The 12,546-nt window shown below is 42.1% G+C and overlaps 1 long non-coding RNA gene across 1 annotated transcript in view; it reads left to right on the top strand.

Moving 5' to 3' along the window:
• Positions 1-4,974: 4,974 nt before the first annotated feature.
• Positions 4,975-12,546, top strand: part of LOC135323229 (uncharacterized) — a 149,143-nt gene continuing 141,571 nt past the window's right edge. Inside the window, exon 1 of the long non-coding RNA XR_010384504.1 lies at positions 4,975-5,134. This is a non-coding gene — a long non-coding RNA (uncharacterized LOC135323229). The remainder of the gene's footprint in view (positions 5,135-12,546) is intronic.

Below are 12,546 nucleotides of genomic sequence, written 5' to 3'. Positions count from 1 at the left end.
CAAATGCTTCTTTCTCTTCTTCTCCAAGCCAGTTTGCAATCAGCTGCCCTGGAGAAAACAAAGGAGAATGCCTCACCTTGTCATATCTGTCCTGTGCTCACTCTCTGCAGTTTCTCAAGTCTCACACAGTCTGGTCCAGGATCAGAACCTGACATTGACTATGTCAGTGTCTCCTCCAAGGTCAGGGGATGGAGGAGGAACGGGCTCTGCAAAGACTTCCTTTTAATTTAGTAATTTGGATTCTGGGCCATTTATCTTACGGTAGCTTATATCCACAGCAATAATTTCCAGATAAACCTCACAATATTGGAGAATGAAACAGGGACACATTCCATTACTACTTTACATACCACCCGGCTGCAATCTCAAGTGTAAAAGCCTTCCTCTTTATAAATCCAGCCGGTAGAAAGACCTTCTGCAAGCAACAGATGGGACAACTTTTCAGTTATTTGCCCAGTAAGCCTTGAAGGTTCATACATGGCACAAATTCCCTTTGGTGAAAAACTTAAATGCTTAAATGAAATATGGTGACTTGCACTACAGCAAAAGCCCCGCCAGGTTGTTCTCAGAGAATACTGAATTCAGAGCAGGACCATGTGGGGAGCTGATCTAGGCAAAAAGCCTGAAACACAGGGCCTTAGCCCCCAGCTGAGTGCAGTTCAGCAGGTGTTTACAGTATGATCAGTGTTCACTGATTCCAGACAAAAGCACTAAAACTTCATCTCTGTTAAAAGTCTGAAGAGACGTCCAGATTTTTCACAATTTAATTGAAATAGTTTGAGTTACTTTTTTTTTTAACTGAGGCTGTCATTTTCCTATTTGAAACAGATTTTAAACATCTTTATCTATATTATCATGCATTAGTATGCATAATAAAGTGTAAGCGATAAAGGAAGCATTTATGGAACTTTAAAAGTTCATTTGTTATGAAGTCTGGCACTTCCCCTCATTAGGGAAATTTGTAAAAGACTTTGAATTTGACAGAGATTACTAGATTTTTCTGATGGTTTTCTCTTACTATTGTAATAAATTACCACATAGTTAGTGGATTAAAACAACACAAATTCATCAGTTTATACTTCTGGAGATCAGCTGTCTAGTATACTGGGCCTAAATCAGGGTGTCAGCAGGGCTGCATTGCATCTGGGGTACCTAGGGGAGAATCTGTTTCCTTGCCTTTTCTCAGGGCCAGCAGCATTTCTTGGCTTGTGGCCTCTTCTTGCATCTTCAAAGCCAGCAGTATAGTATCTTCAAATCTCTGACTGTGACCTCCTCTTCTGCCTCCCTTTTCCACTTTAAAGGACCCTGTAGTTACATTGGGCCCACTCTGATAGCCCGGGACAGTTTTCTTATATAAAGTCATCTGATTAGCAAACATAATTCCAACTGCAAACTTAATTCCCTCTTTCCACATAACATATTCACAGGTTCTAGGAATCAGAACAGGCAAGGGGCATTATTCTGCCTTTCAATGGAATGCTCACTGTTATCCATCTACTGGACACTCTGGGATTATCTGATTTTATGTGAATATTCTCTTGTCCTTGACAAGGCTATTTCACAACTCTGTAAACTGGAGAAACTAAGAGCAATGCAGATAATTCTTCTCTATAGATACACAAATGAATTATATATAATAGATATAATTTATTTCTTCTCTATAGGAAAGATAATTTCAAACTATATTTTATTGCCATATAGATATTAAATAGTTGTATAGTTTTACATATAACACATCAATTGCTGTATTATGTATATTTATATAAATATAAATACATCCATTGGTATTGCTGATTACCTAGATGTGTGTCTGTTCTCCAGAGTTTCCTTTGAATCAGTTTTAACATCTTGCTGATTTCTTCATTAATTTAATTAAATTAAATCTTTGACATGTGTTCATTTTATATCTGCATGAGAGTGATGATTTTATCTTTCAAAAATTAAATTGCAACAGCTGTGAAATCACCTAATAGCTGAGAACTAGCTGCCTAGAAAATGTACCAGAAGCTGATACTCTTTAGACAGTATTTCTCAAAGTGTCCTCAACCTAACATGAGTTCTGCGAGTGTTAATAAATGTCCCCTGAAAAAAATGGTTTCATTTTAAAATAATTTCAAGGAAGTTTTTTATTCACAGGCCCTCTCACAGGGATAGTATTTCATGTAAAACATTTTAGAAAATTCTATTCCAGATTATTGGATTTTGTCACATTGTAAACTAACCAGGAGCCAAGACTCTCATAAAATTATAATGTTCATGTCAAAACAAAAACTCATGTTCTCCATTCCTTTGCCTCAATTTACCCAAATTCAAAATGCTCTTGAATGTGTTTAAGTAAAACCTGCTTGCAGTCAGGAAGGCTGTAGGTATGTATGTGTATCTCAGAAGTGGGGCCATCTCTGATTTTCACTTGATCTGATTTTCTTTTTTTTTTTTAGAGATGCAAGAGATGGAGGTTGGACTTAGAGTGCCAAACCATTGATTTACAAGAGATCACCAGTGACGCAAAAACTCTTGTTTGTTATCCAAACTTCCACCATACCGGTAACAGAGGGCCTGTAGCTAGTAGGTAGATAACTCCATGGTGACTACAAATCAGAGGAAGATGAGGTATGCTGTCTTTCAGATCAAGTAAAATAATAAACGTTATTGGATGATTACCATTTGCTAGGCTATGTGCTGAACATCGTGCATAACCTCATTTATTATCTAAACTAGTACTATCTTTATCTTACTAAAAAAAAACCCAAATCGTGGCACCAGTGAATCACTTGTTCAAAGTCATGTGACATGTGAGTGGCTGAGCTGGGACTGAGGCCCACACAGATCAGGCATCATGACACACAGATCTCTAATCCCTTAGCTGATTGGGGCCAGATGTAGTTCGGATTTCACAATTTTTAAGATTTTAGAGAAGTAAACAGTTCATTTACTGTATGTGACAACAGCCCTAGAGGGGTTGAGGAGTATCTCATGATCAAACATGTGAATGTATCTATAACACAACATAAAAATATTCACACTGAGATAAATGGAGGCTATAAATTGTTCAGGCCACGTTTTGTTGCCAAAGGAGTGGCAAAACATCTTCTGTTTCCAGAGATGTTTGGATTTTGGAACGGTTCCTGCAGGATTCTGGACCTGACTTCCCTTCAAGTGCCCAGCTCTGTTCACTAAATTTGGTATCTCTCACTTTCCTGGATAGTGCTGGCAGAATACTGCTGATTCTTACCCTTTTATTTTAGATTTTGCGAGCCACCAGGCTTCTAAAACCAGGTTCCTTTTTCAGTCATGGCAAAATGCAGTTCGCCTGGAAGGGGCGCTCCAGGCCTCTGGTTTCATTCCCCTACTCCTCACCACTTCCCCACAACCCACTGCAAACACATCAAGGCACATCAAAAAGGACTTTTATTGAGCCACGATACTAAGGCTGTGGTCTCTTTTTCCCAGTATTTTCTTTCTTGGGATTCTGTCTTGTCTCTGCACACTCGGTACAATAGATGACCAGGAGTGGCTCCTGCCTGTGTGCCTGCCTGGGAGAGGGTGGAATGTGGTGTTTAAATAGATCAGTGTCCCATAGCCCTTAAGGAGATGCAGACCCGCCCTCGCTTTTTCTTGGCAGGCTCTTGTACTGCCTTTCCTTGCCGACAGTGTGGTATACTTGAGAAGACAGAGGAGCCTAGGAGAAAATGGGTAAAACCGGCCTTCACTAAACCAGCTTACCACACTGGAATTTGAGACAGAAGTTCACAGAAACAAGCGTATGTGTTCTGGTCTTATCCTTAATGCTTATTTCCCATATGAACTTTAGAGGGAGGTGACCATAGTGAGACTGGTCAGCTAGGTCCCTGGACAAACTCTATCCCCTTCTCATTTAAACACAATTTCTGAATATATTTGTCTAGATGTGGACTTTCTTAGTTTCAGTCATATTCCAGGCCTGCTCCCTTCTGTTTACACCTTGAGTTTGGGTGCTTTTATATTGTCTCAGGCTCACATTTATAGGAATTTTGGGGATTATTTCTGAAGATAGCTCATTGCATCCATTTAAGTGTTATATTTCACCAGTTTAGCTCTCAAAGGGTGACTGTGCACCCAGACCTGATATTCAAAACCCTGAACAACTAGAATGGCATAGGCACCAGCCAATCAGAATAGACAACTACAAACCACAATAAGTGCTGAGCTGATCCACTCTGGCTGAGCCTCAGCCTGGCTGGCCCATGTCTAAGAAACCAGCCTATGAGTTTAGTTCCTACCCTCTATTTGGTTCACTTGTAAACTATGTCTTCACGTAACAGCCTTCATCGAAGTGCACTCAGAAAATTTCTAAGGCAGTAAAACCATTCTAATACACGCTGCAGCGGGAAGAAACAAACAATAAACGAATGATAGTGCTAATTATCCTTCCCGCCCACTCACGTATCGTAAGAAAACATCTCTATTCTACTGGAAGCTGACACCTTTATCTGAAAGGCAGTATGTGGCCTCTAAGAATCCGCTTTTACTTCTAGAAGGACAGCTCCTAAGAGACTGCATCAAGCCTTCAGCTCACAACGAATTGCTGCTTTCACCTTGTAAATTATTCACTCTACAAAGCTCCAAAAGTATACTTCCTAAACTTATTTCCTATCACCGTTACCGGCCCTCCCAAGTTGGTCCCCCAACAAGGGATGCAGAAGAAGCCCTGTGTCCTTCTCATCAATAGGATGAGACTGAGTTTGGTTTAGAAGCAAAGAAAACCTCCATTTTTTAGACGGAGAATGGAGAGCCCTGAACTCCGGTTCTAGAGTCGAGGCTCTCCCCGTAGGCTGTGGGCGGGGCTGCTTTACCGGGATCTGGTGGGAGGGGTGGGGGGGCGGGGTGGGTGGAGCTCTTCGGGGGCGGGCGCAGGCGTGCTGCTCACGCTCCAGGTCGCCGCACCGCTGCGGACAGCGTCTCCGCCCACCGCCCGCAGCAGCCATCTTGGGCTGAGCGTGGTCCACAACGCTGTGTGCCTGGTCGCTGAGAGGCAGTGTCGGTGCAGCAGGTTTTGCATAAGGAGCTCTGGTCTGAAGCGTGGGGTGCGAGGCTTCTGCACGGGATACCCTATGAACAAGTGAAGCTAGACAAGCCAAGGATAAGGAACAAAAAGGTTAGACTTTATTTCATTTCCCAGATTCTGTTTTTATTCCTCACGAATTGTAATGGGCTTTGCCCATGTCAAACCCCTCCTCTGTCTTTTGTCCTGCTCCTCATTCTTGAGGGGTACTGGGAGGTCTGTCTCCCATAACTGATTTGTGCCGAGTCTGGGCTTCGTCATAACCCCGGGTGGAGGAGCAGAACTTCTCCCAGCTGCCTTTAGATGTGTTGGATTGTCACCAGGCCTCAGCCCTGACTGTTCTTATCCGTGAGTGACTGTCATCTGGAGTCTTATAGATATGCATAGGGGCAAGAGAATAATAGTTATTACGGAGCCCAGGAAAGGTAAAAACAAAGTGATTCTGGAAAGTCCAGTTTTACCTGCTCCAAATTTGTGCAGCCGAATTAAGCTGAATAGCTTCAAGTTGAGGACAGTGTCGCTGGCCACCATTGCTACATTGGCTGTTACTTTTCTATGATGACAGTATTACATATGGTTCCCCATCCAAGGTCACTAGCACCCGCGAGTGCAAGGATCCTGCAGTTATTAGTCCTTTCCTGTTTCAGGTTGAGTGTGATAAATCCAACAGTCAGTGAAGTTCCATCCTTCCTGAATATCCCTTGGCACACTTCTGTAGTTTTTTGGAAGAGAAGTTTCAGGTCAGAGAGAGGTTCACACAGGTAGTCAAGGGGGTCCATTGCCCCAGGTTGTCTCTTGGAGATGGGGGCTTGGGGGTCCTATTCACTCAAGTGTGATGTGCCCACGGAGTGATCCCATGAAACTGGAGGCCAGAATAGGTAGTTAGGATCACCAAACGGTGTCATTTCACTTAGTTGGTTCTGTCGGCTGCCAGTTTTCCAAGTTTTTAGGTTCACCCAGTTTCCTGCCCAGAAGGGGTGCAGGGCCAGGTCAGTGCAAGCAGCACCTGGTTACCATATTCTGTGAGGGCTTTCATTGTTTCTCCTACCTGGAGGGCATACTTAAGTTGTTTCATTTCAAGGGGGTTAAGATGCCCCTTCTCTCGGGCTTGGGGAATGGGTCTACCATCCATGACTTCAAATGTACTTTAATTTATCTGTTGGAGCTAACCACATTCAGAGCAGGGCAATTGGGAGTAACAATCCAATATTCTTGAGTCTCCTGGCATAGTTTGGCTAAGGTTTATTTTAAGGTCTGATTGGATCTCTTTACTTTCCCTGATGACTGGGGTCTCTAGGCTGAGTGCAAAGTCTACTTTATGCCCAGGACACTTTGTTATCCCTTTTGTCACTTGAGACACAAATGCTGGGCCATTATCATTTTGTAGGGATCCTGGGAGCTCAAACCTGGGTATTATTTCTTTTAATAATACTTTAGCCCCTTCAGCTGCTATTTTCAGTTCTAGCAGAGAATGCTTTTACTCACCCTGAAAATGTGTCTAGTAGCATCAAGAGACACCTGAAATTGCCCAGTGCTCTCAGTATGATGGTGAAACCAATCTGCCAGCCTTGCCCAGGGTATGTCTTTTGGTCTGAATGGGCCTTATCTGGGAGCCTCTGTGGGGTCTGGTGTGTTGGGGTTGTTCACCGTGCAGATGGGGCATGTCTCAACTATCCCACTGATTATATTTTTCATTCCAGGAGTTACCATGACCTCAACTAACCAGTTACATAGGGCTTTCCCCCTGTAGTGAGTTCTTTGATGTGCCTCTCTGATGGCTTGACAAGCTGCAGTTTGGGGAAAGAAGTATTGCCCACGTTCATCAGCTAGTCTCCCATGTCCTCCTAGATCTCTACTGAAGCCCTATTTCTGGGCTTTGTCTAATTTTTCCTTTGTGTAGACTGGGGAGTAATGGGATGGCTCTGCCCTACTTAGGTATGAGGGGTAATTGCCAAGTTACTCATTCTAGGGCCTCCTTTTTTGGCCCCTACATTGAATCACTACCACTTTTTCTTTTTTTTTTTGGAAGCTGCACTGCTTCTAGGAGTTTCTATGTTTAAGCCATGTTTCACCTGCTTATTCTCTGTAGTAAGCATATCCCTTTCTTTCCAAATAGCCTCCTGTGCATTAAGATGGCATATACATACTGGGACTCTGTGTAAACATTTGAGATCCTCCCTATCCTGAGCTTTAAGGCTCAGGTTAGAGCTATCAGCTCAGCCTTCTGGGAAGGAGTCCCTGGGGGTGGGTTTTGTGTTTCTATGACTTGGGTCTGGGAAGTTACTATAAAGCCTACCAGCGTTTTTCCCTGTCACAAAACTGATCCATCTGTGAAGCATTCCTCTTCGGTGTTTGGGAGAAGCTCACTTCCTTGGTCAGGGCAACTGGAATAAATCATGTCTATGGTTTCTGTACAGTCGTGCTCTAGGGGCCCTGTTTCTGTGGGTAGCAGGGTGGCAGGATTTAGCAAGTGACAGATTTTTATGATAACCACTGGGTTGTCTAAAAGCATTGCCTGGACTTGAGTCGACCTTCCAGGGATAGCCATTCTCTTCTGTTAGATCTGACTAAAGCCAGAACCTGGTGTGGAGTCCATATAGAGGTTATCTGACCAGAAGTTAACTTTTCAGCCTCTTTCAGCAGAGCTGTAGTAGTTGCTACTGCCCGTAGGCAAGGAGACCATCCCTTAGCAGTTTGATTTAATTGTTTAGAGAAATAAGCAATCACCAGAGTAAGGGATCCCACTTTTTAACTAGTACTCTTAAGGGCAAGTTCCCTTCTCTCATGAATGAAAAGATCAAGGGGTTTAGCTAAATCTGGGAGGGCTGAGGCAGGGTCCTGAAATAACTGCTTTTTCAATTTTTGGAAGGCTCCTTCACATTCTGAATTCCATTCAAAAGGATCTTCATCCTTTCCTCTCAACTTTTCATATAGAGGGACCATAGTTAGCTATTAGACCGTAGTTAGGGATCCAGATGTGGCAACCCAGCCACCCCCAGGAAACCTCTTAGCTGTCTTCTAGTTTTAGAAAGGGCGAGGCTGCAAATGCAAATATATTGTTTCCTTTCCCGGTGAAGGCTTCTCTGACCTTCTGTGAGAATAAAGCCTAGGTAGGTCACCCTAGTTTGTGATATTTTAGCTTCTTCCTTGGGCACCTTGCATCCTTTATGGGCTAGGTGGTTCAGGGTGGTTACAGTATTTTTGACAGAGACCTCCTTAGTAAGGATGGTGATCAGAATATTGTCTACCTACTGGAGGAAGGTTCCCTCCTCCAGGGAAATTTGAACCCTTGGGACAGGACTGTCCAGCAGTATTGTTTTTATTGTGTGTTTGGGTCCTGTCACTCAAAAATTTCTTGTAACTCCGGGGCTAATGGAATACAGAAGAAGACATCTTTTAAATCTAATACAGATTACCCGGTCCTAGTAGACAGTAGAGTGCCAAGCAGGGTGCAGGGATTAGGAACTACTTGATGTATATCCCAGGTGACTTCACTGACTACCCTGAGGTCCTGTACCATCCAGTATTCCCTATTGGGTTTCTTTATGGAAAGAATGGGGATATTATAGGCTGGTTTATATGGTTTAATAAGACCCTGGTCAGTTAGGCATGTATAACAGGGGACAGGGAAGGTACTATTTTCTGCTGGTCTATGTATGTCCAGATTTTAGATGGACTATCACAGGACTGGCTCCTACACCTCATTCGACCCATCCCTAGATCCAGGGAGGTCAACTTGCTCTGTCCAGGGAGGTTTGTCCTCAGCTATTAACATTATGATCTTGTATCCTTTTTCTAAGGTGATTCCAATCTTCAATTTGTCTCGTATTAGGTGGATAGTAGCCCCCAGTTTATGTAAGATATCTCTTCCCAGCAGGGTATAGGGCATACAGGAATGTATAGGAAGGAATGGGTAAGATTATGTTCATCCAGTTTGCATTCTAATGACTCTTTGAATGCCCATTCTTGGGCCTTCCCTGATACCCCCATAATTTTACAACTCTTGTGACCTAGTTTGCCTGATCTGGTGTCCAGAACCGAGTAAGTGGCACCATTGTTAACTAAGAATTTGACAGACTTTTCTCCTGTGTCCAGTGTCAGTGGGGGCTCCTCAGGGGTCAATTAGAGTGTCGGCTTAGGAGGGCCCCTGGCCTCATCATTCTTCATCTGTTTGGACCATCTGTCTTCAAGGGTAGTGAATGGGATCTGCCGTTTCCATCCCCCTTTGCAGGTGGCGAGGGCATTCTGTCTTCCAGTGTCCCTCTTATTTACATATGGCTCACAGATTGGCTCCTCGTTTCCTTGGCTTGCTATTCCTTGGTGGGGGTTGGAGGTCACTCACTGGAGTTGAGAGTCTCTGTGGGTGGTTAGTCCAGATTCCTGTGCTGACTGGAAGGTGACAGCCAGTTGCTGCTCACGACACTCCAGATAGAAGTGCTGGGTGCAGCATTTTTGCACATGGTACACTTGCAATCTTGAACTGATGTGTCGTGTACAGCCATTTTGCTTAAGGAACTCTGTTCTGAAGTGGCAAGTGCAAGGCTTCTTCTGCACGTGGTACCCTATGAGTAGGTGGAACTAGACTAAGCACAAAGGGAAAAAAGAGTTTAGACTTCATTTTATCCAGATTTTATTTTTATTCCCTGGGAATTGTTAATGGGCTTTGCCAGTGCCTTAATCTGCTCAGCAGCAAAGACTACCAGAAGCCACAAATACACATTTCATTTAAACAGTTTTGAACTTTCTGCATTGTTAACTACCAAGCTGTCCTTTGTACAGGACCTATAGTGTCTAACTTGGGGGTAGTTTCTACGCATATCAGTCTGTGGCACCTTTTGAGAAAGTATGACACTCCACTGTGGCTCTATGAGACAACCTAAATAGCAGGAAAAAGAACTAAGACATGGGAGATGTGGCAAAGAATAGTGAGTAATAGCAAGAGAACAGAACTGGGAGAGAGGCTCCTTGGCCAGGAAGATGCGCCCAGAATTTCCTACCAGAAAGATTTATCTGGTTCATTACAGTATTCAGGCATGGGGTTGGCTTCCAAGTCAGAAGCACAAAATATTAACATTAGAACAAACATTAATATAACTTCCTACTCCACAGAGAGCACAAAATCTTGCGACTTCATCTCAGTTTCAGTTAAATCCATTAGAGGAGTTTTCCAATGAATCTGCATAAAACCTACTTTATAAAAATTGGTTTTATGGTCTCCTTGATTGGGACATTTCCAATGCATAAAACATGGGATATATGCCATTGGAAAAAATATCCCATTTATATTTTTCTAGACTAGAGAGAATGGAGTAGATAGTATGAAAACATTTTCTCCTCTGCCATCCTCTTTCCTTCAGGTGCTCATTTTTGGCTCACATTATTAGGTTCAAGGACAGTTCTGTACAGAAATTTTAAAATTCTAACTGCTATCAATTCCAGATCCGTTAACCCAGCACTATTGAAAGTGTGTTCACACACTGTTGCTGACTTTTCCTTATCAGTTTGTGATAGTATTACACAGCAATTGAGCATAGCATTTAGAATTTTTTCCAGCAGTTTGTCACAATATTTTTAAATCTCTTGAAGCTAATCATAAAAAGGGGAGGGGTTTATATTTTGAGTATTCATCAATTAAGAAGTGAGAATTTAAAAGAACTGACTGGTTTTTAGCCCCAGATAGTTTAAGAAGCACTATCCTGACTTGTCTTCCAATAGCCTATGCCATGATCTTAATCCATAATTATGTTATGATTAACTCTGACCTTCCAATTAGCAATGCCTAGAGTACAAAATCAGGTACAATGTCCAATAAAAATAATCTGTTACCTAATATCAGTATAACAGTTTTTACTGTGCTATTACTTATTAGCTCATTTTAATTTTTACAATCATATGAGATGGGAAAGAAAATATTATCTACATTTTGTATGTAATTCTACTGAACTCAGAGATAGTGTGTCCTGTCTGAGATAACAAGCTGGACAAGGCCAGGAGAGAGCAGAAAGGCTATTTACTGTGTTAGTGACCATGAAGAAATTGCTTAATCTCTCTGAGGTTTACTTTCCTTATCTGAAGCAAGCAGGTAGTAATACTGACCTTGCAAGTTGAAGGCTTGATGAAAAAAAAGAAATGAGAAAATACAGTAATCACTTTAAAAATTGTATTATTTGTCCTTGTTAAAGGTCTGTTCACTAGAACTACAGATAAAACAATGGTATTTCACAAAAGTAGGAGTTTTTCCAGGGCCTGGCACATAATAAATTTTCAACAAATATTAGTTGGATGAATGACAATGAATGAGCACAAATTTTTCCTTCTATGCTGAATGCTTTCTAACGCACATAGAATTTACCCAAGAGGAACATAATCTCACTGATTCTGTTCCCTGTTACTGTATCACTAAGGATCTCTTGGATTGTGTCCAACTATACATAGATTTTCAGATACTCAGATTAGAGATCTTCAGACTCATTTTAATTAAAGAATTCCTTTCTTCAAACAAAGTTTTACACATAGTTCCATTGTTTAAAAAAAGGACAAACAAAACAAAATATATCTGGGTGATGGAAACAAGGTGGTCGGTCCCTGACTCACTCAGCCTCTCCTGGGCCTCACAGTAGCCTCTGAAACACCTTCTTAGATCCCTAGGACACAGTCTGAGAACCACTTTCTTTCTAATAGTGGATACTGTGAACACTTGGCAGTAGAAACAAGTTTAACCAAAGTGAACAGAACTGACAAGAATTTAGTGAGTTAGAAAAAATAAAAGGCAAGTGTGCATATAGACTTTTAGGAGCATAACTACCTCTCCTGAAAAATCTTCAAGAAGTGATGACCAAAAATCAGTTATTACATTTACCTTTGAAAGTTCAACCTGTAGTGAGTTATCCATAACCTTCCATTGTTCCACTCAGTTACATTTTTTTACATGCTTTGAGAGAAATGCAAAATTTCCTGTTGGGTACTGTGGTTTTAGTTGTTTGTTGATTTTGTGATCATCCAGGGCTAGCTTTCCTCATGTTCAAAAACAGGAAAACACAAGAAACCAATGAAGAAGTTACAAACATCTTGATAATCTTTGGACCTTTCAAGGTACAGGGCAAGACATTGGAGCCCCCCAGGAAATTTTCCGTGGCTACAGTGGTTGGTACTGCTTCAGGAGCCAGGGCAAATGAAGACTGAAAAGGCAGAGGCTCAAGAGCCCATCGACAATTCAGAGTGGGTTCCTATTCCCCATGGGTCAACTGTCAAGATGAGGAGTTTTAGCTTTAGCCTTGCTGAGTTCATAGAGAAGATGGAGCATGTAATTTGTTCAGCAAAGTGCCAAAAGGTTGAAAGAATCGCAGCTTTTTGTTCTGACCTTCCTGGTCCAGTTCTCTTGTCTACGTGGCAACCAGATGCCGCTTATGTGCTGGTAACTAGTATGGTTTGAACCGCTACACCAAGGTACTGTCATTTCACTTGTCCTCCTCCGTATATCCTCCTGCCTTTCTTTTTTTTTTTAA

This window comes from Camelus dromedarius, chromosome 2 (genome assembly GCF_036321535.1).
Source record: "Camelus dromedarius isolate mCamDro1 chromosome 2, mCamDro1.pat, whole genome shotgun sequence".
NCBI lineage: Eukaryota > Metazoa > Chordata > Mammalia > Artiodactyla > Camelidae > Camelus > Camelus dromedarius.
Note: the sequence above shows the minus strand (reverse complement) of the source record. Positions and strands in the feature narration are given on the sequence as shown.